Source organism: Hordeum vulgare, chromosome 3H (assembly GCF_904849725.1).
Source record: "Hordeum vulgare subsp. vulgare chromosome 3H, MorexV3_pseudomolecules_assembly, whole genome shotgun sequence".
NCBI lineage: Eukaryota > Viridiplantae > Streptophyta > Magnoliopsida > Poales > Poaceae > Hordeum > Hordeum vulgare.
This window is the reverse complement of record NC_058520.1, coordinates 410,692,175-410,705,620: the sequence shown is the minus strand read 5'-3', so window position 1 is coordinate 410,705,620 and position 13,446 is coordinate 410,692,175. Positions and strand designations below refer to the sequence as shown.

Sequence of the window (13,446 nt, the reverse complement as noted above, 5' to 3'; positions counted from 1 at the left end):
CCAGTTGCACAATCTGATCAGGAGAAAACCACCTTCACCTGCCCTTTCGGTACCTTTGCTTATAGACGTATGCCTTTTGGCTTATGTAATGCACCTGCCACTTTTCAAAGATGTATGATGGCTATATTCTCTGACTTTTGTGAAAAGATTATTGAGGTTTTCATGGATGACTTCTCCGTTTACTGGTCTTCCTTTGATGATTGCCTCAGCAACCTTGATCGAGTCTTACAGAGATGTAAAGACACCAATCTTGTCTTGAATTGGGAGAAGTGCCACTTTATGGTTAATGAAGGCATCATCTTAGGACATAAAATTTCTGAAAGAGGTATTGAAGTCGATAAGGCTAAGGTTGATGCAATCGAGAAAATGCCATACCCCATAGATATCAGAGGGATAAGAAGTTTCCTTGGTCATGTTGATTTCTATAGAAGGTTCATCAAAGACTTCTCTAAGATTTCTAGGCCTCTTACCAATCTCTTGTAAAAGGATATTCCTTTTGTCTTTGAATATGATTGTGAGGAAGCCTTCGAAATACTTAAGAGGGCTTTGATAACTGCACCTATTGTTCAACCATCTGATTGGAACCTACCTTTTGAGATCATGTGTGATGCTAGCGATTATGCTGTTGGTGCTGTTCTAGGGCAAAGAGTTGATAAGAAGTTGAATGTTATTCACTACGCTAGTAAAACTCTAGACAGTACCCAAAGAAACTATGCCACTACGGAAAAGGAACTTCTAGCAGTCGTGTTTGCATGTGAAAAGTTCAGGTCTTACATAGTTGACTCCAAAGTCACTATCCACACTGATCATGCTGCTATTAAGTACCTCATGGAGAAGAAGGACGTTAAACCTAGACTTAACAGATGGGTTCTCTTGCTACAAGAATTTGATATGCACGTTGTTGACAGAAAGGGTGATGATAACCCACTAGCAGATAACTTGTCTAGGTTGGAGAACGTTCTTGATGACACATAACCTATTGATGATAGCTTTCCTGATGAGCAATTGAATGTCATCAGTGCTTTACATAGTGCACCGTGGTATGCTGATTATGCAAACTATATCGTTGCCAAATACATACCACCTAGTTTCACGTACCAGCAAAAGAAGAAATTCTTCTTTGACTTGAGATACTACTTTTGGGATGACCCTCACCTTTATAAGGAAGGAGTAGATGGTGTTATTAGACGTTGTGTACCTGAACATGAACAGGGACGGATCCTACAGAAGTGTCACTTCGAGGCCTACGGAGGACACCATGCGGGAGATAGAACTGCACACAAGGTATTGCAATCAGGTTTCTATTGGCCCACTCTCTTCAAGGATGCCCGTAAGTTTGTTTCGTCTTGTGACGAATGTCAAAGAATAGGTAATATTAGCAAACGTCAAGAAATGCCTATGAACTATTCACTTGTCATTGAACCATTTGATGTCTGGGGCTTTGATTATATGGGACCTTTTCCAAAATCCAACAGGTATACGCACATCTTAGTTGTTGTTGATTATGTCACTAAGTGGGTAGAAGCTATCCCCACTAGTAGTGCTGATCACAACACTTCTATCAAGATGCTGAAAGAAGTTATCTTCCCTAGATTTGGAGTCCCTAGATATCTAATGACCGACGGTGGTTCACACTTCATTCATGGTGCTTTCCGTAAAACGCTTGCTAAGTACAATGTCAACCATATGAGAATGCCAAGCTCTTCAAAGAGAAGGTTAAGAGGTGGTATGATAAGAGGATACAAAAGCGTGAGTTCAATGTAGGTGATTATGTCTTGCTATATAACTCTCGTTTAAGATTCTTTGCAGGCAAGCTTCTCTCTAAATGGGAAGGGCCCTATGTTGTTGAGGAAGTATATCGTTCCGGTGCTATCAAGATCAACAACACGGAAGGTAATTGTCCGAGAGTGGTAAATGGGCACAGAATCAAGCATTATATCTCAGGTACTCCCATAAATGTTGAAAGCAATATCATCAATACCATAACTCCGGAAGAATACCTTAGGGACATTTATCAGCCTGTTTCAGACTCTAAAAACGAAGAGGTATGAGATTCGGTAAGAAAACAGAGTCCAAAACATTCCCCATAGGAAATTTTCTCCGTTTTGGAATATTTGAAAATATACAAAAATTGGAAGTAGTCCGGAAAGTGCGCGAGGAGGCGACAAGCCTGCACGGCGCGGGCCCACCCCCTAGCCGCGCCGTGAGGGCTTGTGGCCACCTCGTGCGCCTGCCGGACTCCCTTTTCGTGCAGGGTACTCCTTCTGGTCTGGAAAAAATCATTATATATACTTTCGTTTGGTCTGACCCCGTATCACGCAGATTTCCTCTGTTTTTCGTTTCGAGCCTGTTTCTGTTGCAGATCTAGATCGCCATGACTTCCCTAAAAGCTCCTAAGGACAAGATCTTCGAGAAGGTCATCAATCCCTACCTCACGGAAGTGCTGCAACACCCTCAATATATTGAGATGCGTGAGGGGATGTTGCACATCCGTGTTGAGGGACCTAAGAAGACCGGAAGCGTGGAGACGAGGCTTGAAGCAATGGAGCAACAAGTCTTCAAGTGCCAAGGGATGGTGGAGCGTGGACTCAACGCCAACCACATGATGATCATGGAGTTCACCAACAAGCACAAGATGGATGCCAATGACATTGCGAAGGACCTCTCCAAGCTCTATGACAGGGTTGATCAACTCCAGGGCCAGATCTATGACCTGCAGAACCAAAACTGTGAGTATGAGTATAGATTTAAATCAATACGGTTGGCTGCAGATTTGAGGATTCCTGCGACTCGTTCATCCTTCCAAGATGGAGCACCTATGCCTTGGAAGACGGAGGATCAAACCCATGTTGCAACAACTCCACCATCACCACCAAAGGAAGACAACTGAGCATTGGTATGGGCGATCCCCTTGGCTTTTGCCAAGCTTGGGGGAGTTGCCCCGGTATCATATCACCATCACATCTTTTGCTTTTACCTTTGTTTTAGTTTTCCTTTTAAGTTTTCTCTTTTTTTCAGTTGAGTAAAGTCTTAGTGTTTTAGTCTTGAGTTTTGCTTTGTGTCACCCCCGATGTATTCTTGCTCGTGAGCCATATAATAAAGAGTGTCTTAGTTGAAGGGATTTGCCTCTTGCCATGATCAAAAGAGTGAGAATAGAACAAAGCATGAAAGATCATGTAGTGATCTTATGGGAAGTGATGGCTTCACATATAAAAAGAATGAGGATTGAAACTTGTTGAGGGTAGGCAAACGTAGATCCTGGTCATTGTTGCAATTAATAGGAAGTGATAAAGAAGGAGTGGTTCACATATAAATATATCATCTCTGACACCACCTATGATTGTGAACACTCACTAAACTATTGCATGCCTAGAAGTAGATGTTGGACAAGGAAGACAACATAATAAATTGTGTTTGCTTGGCTCCGAACAATGTTATATGATTAGAGATCCCTTAGTATGTGACGATTGCGTCCACCTCACATTAGCCAAACCTCCCGCACTAAGTAGAGATACTACTTGTGCATCCATAAACCTTCGAACCAGTTTTTCCTTGAGTGTCCACCATACCTACCTATGGATTGAATAAGATCCCTCAAGTAAGTTGTCATCGGTGCAAGCAATAAAAATTGCTCTCTAATATGTATGATCTATTAGTGTGTGGAAAATAAGCTTTGTACGAACCTGTGAGGAGGAAGACATAAAAGCGACGGACTGCATAATAAAGTTCTTTATCACAGGGGCAATACAAAGTGACGTTCCTCCGCACTAAGAGGACACGCATCCAAACCTCAAAAGCGCATGACAACCTCTGCTTCCCTCTGCAAAGGGCCTATCTTGTACCTTTACTTTTTGTCCCTGAAAGAGTCATGGTGATCTTCACCAATTCCCTATTTTGCCTTTGTCTTGGCTACCGTCACATGCTTGGGAAATATCTATATTCATATGCCAACTTGGAGGTAAGTATTCATGGATTATTATTGTTGACATTACCTTTGAGGTAAGCAGTTGGGAGGCAAATATAAGCCCCTATATTTCTCTGTGTTCAGCTGAAACTTTGATCTCATGAGTACCACGTGAGTTGTAGCAATTGTAGAGAACGAAAGAGTGATTGAGTATGTGGATTTGCTTTACAAGCTCTTATTTGACTCTTTCTGATGTTGTGATAAATTGCAATTGCTTCAATGACTAAAGGCTATCGGTTGTTACTTCTCGGTAAGGTTCTTGATCCATGCTTTACTTTGTGAAGGAATTATCACTTTAGCATGAGAGATTATATGTTGGTATTGTTGTTCTAATCTTGATCATGATGCATGCATGTTCGTATCTTGTTTTGTCGACACCTCTCTCCCTAAACATGTGGACATATTTATTGAGCTCGGCTTTCGCTTGAGGACAAGCAAGGTCTAAACTTGGGGGAGTTGATACGTCCATTTTGCATCATGTTTCCACGTTGATATTTATCGCTTCTTTGTCTGTTATTTCACTTCATGGTACTATTCTTATGCCTTTTCTCTCTTATTTTGCAAGGTTTACATGAAGAGGGAGAATACCGGCAACTGGAATTCTCGCCTGAAAGTGGAGCAAAGTTGCGATACCTATTCTGCGCAACTCCAAACACCGTGAAAATCAACGGAGATTTTTTCCCAATATATAAAAAATACTAGGCCGAAGAAGTACTGGAGGAGGGCCAGTGGCCACCCCCCCCAGGCCACGCCATGGGGGCTTGTGGGCACCATGTTGGCCCACTTGCCCCCCTCTTTTGCTATATGGAGGGTTTCATCCAGAAAAAAATCAGAGGGGAGCTTTTTCGTGGTTTTGCCGCCGCCACGAGGCGGAACTTGAGCAGAACCAATCTAGAGCTCCGACAGGACAATCCTGCCGGGGAAACTTCCCTCCTGGAGGGGGAAACCGTCGCCATCGTCATCACCAACACTCCTCTCATCGGAGGGGACTCGTCACCATCAACATCTTCATCAACACAATCTCATCTCCAAACCCTAGTTCATCTCTTGTAACCAATCTCCCTCTCGCGACTCCGATTGGTACTTGTAAGGTTGCTAGTAGTGTTGATTACTCTTCGTAGTTGATGCTAGTTGGATTATTTGGTGGAAGAGTTTATGTTCAGATCATTGATGCTACTCATTACACCTCTGATCATGATTATGATTATGCTTTGTGAGTAGTTACTTTTGTTCCTGAGGACATGGGATAAGTCATGCTAATAATAGTCATGTGAATTTGGTATTCGTTCGGTATTTTGATATGTTGTATGTTGTTTTTCCTCTAGTGGTGTTATGTGAACGTCGACTACATAACACTTCACCATTATTTGGGCCTAGAGGAAGGCATTGGGAAGTAGTAAGTAGATGATGGGTTGCTAGAGTGATAGAAGCTTAAACCCTAGTTTATGTGTTGCTTCGTAAGGGGCTGATTTGGATCCACTAGTTTAATGCTATGGCTAGACTTTGTCTTAATTCTTCTTTCGTAGTTGCGGATGCTTGCGAGAGGGGTTAATCATAAGTGGGATGATTGTCCAAGTAAGGGCAGTACCCAAGCGCCGGTCCACCCACATATCAAACTATCAAAGTAACGAACGCGAATCATATGCACATGATGAAACTAGCATGATAGAAATTCATGTGTATCCTCGGGAGCGTTTTTCCTCTTATAAGACTTTGTCCAGGCTTGTCCCTTGCTACAAAAGGGATTGGGCCACTTTGCTGCACCATTGCTACTTTTGTTACTTGTTGCTTGCTACGAATCATCTCACCACACAATCACTTGTTACCGACAATTTCAGTGCCTGCAGATTTTTCGTTGCTGAAAACCACTTGTCAGATCCTTCTGCTCCTTGTTGGCTTCGACACTCTTACTTATGGAAAGGACTACGATTGATCCCCTATACTTGTGGGTCATCAGACGGGCACACCTCTCTCTTCTTCCAAGGTGACCAAGAGCTCCTTACAACACCCTCTTCTTCCTCGCAGTGTCTACCATATTTTCTTTCTTGCCGATTTATAAAATCTCTCTATGCGCTCCGCACCATCCAATGTATTTGTAAATTAATGATGTATGTGAATTTGTGTGCTTCATGCGAGCATATATGCTATGCTTATGTACATATGAATAATAAGTATTACATGAACTGTACTGTGTACATCACAGTATAGTGCATGCATTTTTTAATTCAAAAATTATAGCAGTGACGGGCAGATCACAATGCTCGCCAGTGGTCATCCTTGCTATGGTGCAAATTTGTTTTGGTGCACCCAATTAGTAGTGGTGGGTGCTACCTCATGCCTGCCACTACTAACTAATTAAAAGTGGAGGGCAGAGGGGCCACCACTCATGGCATTCTAGATGTGGCGGGAAGTCAGTGGCGGGCGGCCCTGAGAACCTTGCCCGCCAGTGTTGGGCTTTTCCTACCCGTCAGTGCTAGGCATTCCTGCAGTAGTGTCAACGGGTGGATGGGAGGATTCTAGGCGGCGGCGTGATAGTAGGGGAGGGGGGAGCCAGCAATAGCCTATAGCTTTGAGTGTTGCCGGAGATGGAAGGCCGCAAGAGTGAGGGACTTGGGGTAGGGGTAGGGACGACACACGGCGGCAAGGCTGGGACCTGCGACATACCTGGATAGTGGGTCGTGTGGCTGGGTGAGCTCTTTTTTTCTTTGCTATTGCTCGTATCGTACATTTTGGGTTGACTTGATCCTCTCGACTGCGGGTTGGTTTCCATCAAAGATAGGTAATTTTTGCAAAAGTGTTGAGTAAAGATAAAGATAACATAGGGAGCTTTAATTATTACTCCTTTCAATCTTTTATGTATGGTGTGGTGACCAGGGCACATAGTTATACATAATTTACGACAAAACTAACCTTGGCTAAATCATCGATTAGCGGCAAGTAAATCATTCAGGCTAGGAAATAAAGAGATACACGCAATTAGGACAGAGATATTTTCCCTTTTTCTATATAAGGAGACATGCAGGGGAGAGATACTTCCCCTTTTTCTATATAAGAAGATATGCATGTTGTCGAGGAGAGATACTTTTTTTATTTTCTGGAGGGCTAAAAGCAAAATTGTGAAAAAACATAAAGAAAAATGCACATTACATTGTCAAATTTAATAAAAACAACTATAAAGAAATGAATGGAGTACTTTGTAGAGTCATTTTACATTGGGAACCGCTATATGATGCTAATATATTATGTTACTTCATTTGCATCCCTCCTTAAGATTACTTGTCACATCATATTTTTTGCCTATGTGGCATGCATATGACTACTTAGGCCCCTCCTAGTGCTCCACCTTGTACATGTGCTAAGATTGCCAACTAAGCAAAAAAAAACACTGATGTGGCATGTTAATTAAGAAGAGAGAGTAATATGGTGACCTCATGAGGAAACGATGCTAAACACGTGCATTTCTTTTCTAATTCATCAAAATTTCGCTTTTAGCCCTCGAGGAAATCTGAGTCTATACCTACTTAAATGAAGGGAGCTTAGCAACCAAAAGTTAAGCAACTATACAATGGATGGTTTGGTTGCTAAGCCTTTTAATGCACTTAACACCTCATCTAAGCACGTGTGCATCGAAAGAGGTCTTATGTTACTCTACATATGAGCAGCCTTAAGGCCTCTTCCAATGCAAAGGTGCTTAGATGCAGTGCTAAGTTCATTAAATAGCTTAGCAACTCAACTCCCCAATGCATAGGTGCTTAGCTTGTTGTTGCTAAGTTCACTTTATTTAATGATTGAGCACCTTAACTCTTTCATGCATTGGTCAATTTCTCTCATTTAAGTGGTTTACCTAGGTTCACATGCTTGACATTAGTTCTTCATGGTGCCATTAAAGTGCTCTCTCTCCTTCTTAATTTTGTGCCATGTCATGTTTTTGCTTATGTGGCATGCTTAGCACCTGTCCACGGTGGAGCACTCGAAAGGGCCTAATGATCCATTGGATGGAGGTTCCTCTTGATGTAAGAGAAGCCCTAGCCCTTGTGGAAAATCTTCATGTCCAAACATATCAAAGCTCACAACCTCACAAAGCACGCTCTTGGTCTAGGGCTTGGTCACCATGTTTGATATGGCCAGCCGTATGATCCTATTCTTGCTCATGTAAATATTATTTCTGGATGAACAAAGCTTTTGTGAGTTTCCCTAAAAAATGACAGAGGAAAATCAGGTAAACTGATACATATACTTTCAGATATGACCATGACCAGTTTGACTATTTATATTCAGGAATCAAAATAAAGCATTTATTAAATTCATACTTCAACCAGTTACTCTAAAAGTGTGAACTGATGAAGAAAGGAGGCCAATTAAACTCTTCAATAGGGAATGGCTGGACGAGCAAAGGGCTATGTCACCTGTCCTTTTTACTGTGCCGAAAAAACTGACAGTGTTTCCCTCGTAGATTCATCCTGAGATACGCCCTTCCCCTGCTCTCGAGCCCAACACAGAGTTCTTTTTTCACGCGACCTCTCGTCTGGTTTTCTTTGCTGCTAAGAAAGAAAGAAAGAGTCATCCCTAGATTCAGGCGCCTCCCCCCTTCCGCGTCTGCATCGCACGCCGCGTCCTTGCGTCGCGGCCTCTGATACTTCTCCTGCATCTTCTCCTCCCCGTTCCTCTCTATATCCTTGCGTCGTCCCCTCCTACTTGACCGCCGCTCTCCTACTCTGAAGGAGCAGAGGGTTGTCGCTGTTCCTCAGACGCCACAAGGACGGGTGGAGGAAATCCGATGCCGACGGGCCGCTCATGCGGTCATGACGGTATCCTATATCTTGGAGCCGCTGGGGTCACTTTCGCCATATAGAGACGGGTCGGCAGGGGTGCTGGTGTTGGCATCAGGAAGGGGAAGGCGTCGCCGACGAGGATGTGGAGGAGGACGAGGTCAAGCCGGGTCAGTGAAGGGTGCGGAAGAAGATCAATGCTAATATGGATGCACGCTACAGGAGCAGAACATGCGTCGTGTGAGCCTTGAGTTCTTTGATTGATCCGCCGTACGTGCCCTTGGTCGGCTGCGCGCCGCAGGTACAACTCGCCTCTCCTCTTTCCTCTTTGTTATGTATCCAATTTCAGCCATGCTACAATTTTCCGTAGGCATTATTCAATGTACAATACATCTTTTGTTTGTCAGCTAGTCAAATTTGAGACTATTCGAGTGCTAAATTTGTACTGACTGAGAATTTGGGGAGGGGTGTGTGCTTGTGCGGCCGCCCTGCCTACTGCCACTGCTACATGCACATCAGAGGGCGGAGCCTTCACATGAGCTTAATGAACTGCGTGTTGGTTGGGCTTGTGTCACCAAAGCATATACTGCGCTCCTTCTTGTAGGTAATATCATGATTTTTTTATTGTTGTTGCTTCTTTTTAACTTCCTGTTCATGGGTGTTGTGTATGGTGTTTATCTTCAACTCGGTTTCTTTAGATGCACGTTCATGTCGTGTATCAGGAAGAAACTTCAACAGTAAAGAGAGCAGAGCTATTATCTTGAGAATAGAAGCAGAAGTGGAGGAGTTAATGTACGCGCATTTTCATGCATATGTGTTAATTGGTTTATTTGGAGTGTTTATGGTTGGCTGAACCATGTGATAACCATTCAACTTTTGGGGGATCAAAGTGAGATCATTCATGGCAAAGGAATTAGGGGGTATTTGTTTACAGGGACTTTTTGGTGTAGGGACTAATTTTATTTTCTTTTAGTTCCATCTCAACCAAACACGAGGGACTTCTAGGGATTAAAAGTGGGCATTTGGGACTAAAGAAAGAAGTACCTAAGGGAGAGTCTTTTAAGGTCTTTTTGGGACTTTTTCCAACAGTGCCCCTGTTTTTACCATGTCATTTAATAACCTCTAATCCATTAGTAGGGGTAACATGGTCTTTTAGCATGTCATTTAATAACCTCTAGTCTATGTTTAGTCCCTCGAACCAAACAGGTAGGGACTAGGGACTTTTTAGTTGGGACTAAAAAAAATCCTAGGATTTTTTAAACAAACAGGGCCTTATTCATGAAGCAAAGTTAAGATGTCTAATAGAGCACATCTCACTTTTTCTACTATCTTCTGCATCCTGTTTTGTTTGTTCCAACTTTCAAGAAGGAAATGTCAAAGAATAATGAAGTGGTTAGAATTATCTTCATATTGCAATAATGTGATTATTTTGTATGAGGCTCGTAGAGAATAATTAAGTGGTGAAAATGATATTCATATTACAATAAAATGATTAGTTTGTATGAGACTCCTGGAGAAGTGATGTTGTCATTCGTAAAAAAGAAAAGAGAAGTAATGGTGTCATATTTCCCTTTTGTTAGTGAGAGTCTCTTGTGAAATAATTTCGTAACAAGTTTTTCCTAAAATTGTTTCTGCTTGGAACCAAGGTTCGGTGCATCAAGGAGCAGCGATAATGGTTTTGGTGTTATGTTAGGTGAGAGTGAAAACTGTAATAAGAAATTTGATATGCATCATACCTCCATATGCTCTTATTATTTGAACCATTGCCCTTCCTTCAGATCTGACCTATCAATCCTGCACACTTCTCCTTCCATACCTTTTAAACCTTCTTTGTCTCACGAAGTACAGATATGTTGGACAGTTCATAAATTTACTGTTGTTACAATAAGTAAACCCATAATAATGTATTACTCGTACATTGCACCATCCATTCACTTGTAATGATCCTTGCCTTCCACTAATCCTGGTGATTTATACCGATTTATGCTCAGTAACCTAAAACGATTAGAACTGAGTTGCATGTCAACATCATTACTCATGCTTTGATCCTGTCGCGAGTATATATATGGAAAATATAACTTTCATTTGCTCTCTTTACATCTTATCTTCTTATGCTCAACACCATATGGCATACTCAATATCATCCATTCAGGAGTCTTTTGCGTGTTGATTTTATATTACATTTCATAGATATCACATACTTCTTCTATACTTGTTACTTGCAAATGTAATATTTGACAAGCGATCCTGGCACTAACTAAGTGCTTTCTCTTCATAGTATTTTCAGGTTGAATACACAGAGGAGAAGCTACAAAAATATATTAAAGAAGACGACGACAATCTCCCACAAAGAATGCAAATGGTACCGTGAGCTGTGACTCCCGATTCATCCTAACCGACACGAGGGCGACCATCACGACCAACTGGTCATGGTTCCGTCATCACGCAAACATCTCTTAGGGTGACATATGTGCTTTCCACTTCAAGCGCATGGAAGGGCGCAAACTTTCTCTCACCGTCCATCGTCTGTAGATGCAATGTAGTGAGCGTCTTCAATTGTCTATACATGTCTGACTACGTTTTTAACTTATCTCTAAGACTTGGTATCTCCATGTTGTGATGGTATGACGAACCATGTCTCTCTTTTCGACATTGACTGTCTTTTGAAGCATCTTAGGCTTCGATTGAAATCAACGCCTGTGCTCTGCATCCAATATCTAAGATCATGATCTAGCTGATAATATGAATTTGTCTTAGTTTCTTTCCTATTTATATCTACTTCTCTTCGGTGCACTATTCTATTCAGTGCTTGTAACTTTTATACGATTCATGGCCTTTTCGGAGCACTTATTTATTCAGTAACTCTGAATTATACTCTTCTTTTACTCACACAAATACATTCACAAATATAAAAGCTAGATAAGTATGCCCATGTACGCCTAAGAGGCGCGCCCCTGCCACTAGTATATCACAACACTATGAATGAATGATGGTTGAGGAACAAGAGTTAACTCTTCCTAAATTAGGCCTATGGAAATGCGAATAATGGAATTCTGCAATTTTCTCTTTTCGGGACAAAAACTTACACTTCAAATGGTCTTTAAGGCTAAAGTTTGGAAGAATGATATATCTGGGTGAAGTCTTGGTATGTAATTTGACCTAAGTATAAAACTTATCATGAAACACTTTTCCATACAAGCCCAAGAGGTGAAGAGATTTTAAGTGTCCATATGGTATAGTCTTATAATTACAGTGCTACCTCTTACCCAAGTTACAAGAAATTGCCAGCATTTATCTAAATATGTCACTTACACTGCTTGCTTATAAACTCCTTGCTTATAAACTCCTTTGTTGAACTGCACATCTGTTATGACCGGTACAACGTACCAACGGAGGAGGCCCAATGGGCAGGGTTAATTACGGGCTTAGCCCAAGTTATCTTACTTATCTTAGAGTCCAAGTTATATTATAGTTCAAGTTATATTAGAGTCCAAGTTAGAGTCCAAGTTATCTAGGGATTAGTGGAGGCTGTCCTCCTATATAAACATATGTACCCCTTCGATATTAAGCAGACAATAAACAGTATATTCTGTTGTCGTCTCCCTCAGGAGACGAGAGCCCCAAACCCTAGCCGCCTCTCTCTCTCTCTCTCTCTCTCACGCCGCGACGGCGCCCAACCGCCGACGCCGGCGTCCCCAACCTCGCAGCCCGCACTTCCACCCCTACAACCTACGTCCGAGACCTGGTAGAACCCTAGCCTCTACCAATTTGGTATCAGGTAGCTTGGGTTCGATGAGTTTGTCTGACCTTCCCACCACCACCGCCTTCCCCGCCACCTCGCAGCAGCAGCCGCCGCCGCACCACTCGCCGTCGCCGGCCACCTCAGGTCTGGCCGCCTCCGGTCCCGCGGCCCTGGCGGCCGAACCCGCCCCCGTCCTCTCCCCGGTGGAGATGTCCTCGGCGATCCGCGACCTCAACCTGGCGGTCTCGAACCTCCGGACTTTCCTCCAGGCTCCGTATGCAACCCCGCCACCACCGCCTCCGCCGACGGCGCCCTTCGCGTCACCGCCCCCGGCCACTGTCGCGCCCCAGGGCCTGCCGATCACCCAGGTCCGGTGGCCGCCGTCGCCGTCCCCGCTACCGACGTGGATTGACACGCCGACCTACACGACGGCGCCACTACAGCCGACGGTGTTGCAGCCACCCGCCCTCACCTTCGGGGGGTTTGGTGGGTACACTGATCCGTACGCCGGGAGCTCCGTGGTGCCGTAACACTCTCCTTCCGCCGCGCTGGGTCGTCACGAGGGCACCTACGCGGCCTCGCCACACGTGCAGCAGCCGCCCCGCTTCACCAAGCTGGAGTTCGCCACCTACGACGGCACCATCGACCCCCTGAACTGGCTCAATCAGTGCGACCAGTTTTTCAGGGGGCAGCGGACCATGGCGTCCGACCGCACGTGGATCGCCTCCTGCCACCTTGGTACTACGCCCTCGAGCAGGACGAGGGCGGGATGCCTCCGTGGGAGCGCTTTCACGACCTGTGTCTCCTCCGTTTCGGCCCCCCCATATGTGGGAGCCGATGGGCCGAGCTCGGTCGCCTTCCCTTCACCACCTCGGTGCAGGACTTCGTCGACCGCTTCCAGACGTTGGCCTGCCATGCGCCTGACGTCACGGCTCGCCAACGCGCCGAGCTCTTCGTCGGCGGCCTTCCCG

At 44.0% G+C, this 13,446-nt stretch overlaps 1 long non-coding RNA gene across 1 annotated transcript; it reads left to right on the top strand.

Annotated features, from left to right (window-relative positions):
* The first annotated feature begins 8,455 nt into the window (after positions 1–8,455).
* LOC123444020 lies at positions 8,456–11,474 on the top strand. The gene is made up of 3 exons (XR_006630929.1): positions 8,456–9,034; positions 9,141–9,337; positions 11,012–11,474. It is a non-coding gene; the product is annotated as an uncharacterized LOC123444020 (long non-coding RNA).
* Positions 11,475–13,446: the final 1,972 nt, after the last annotated feature.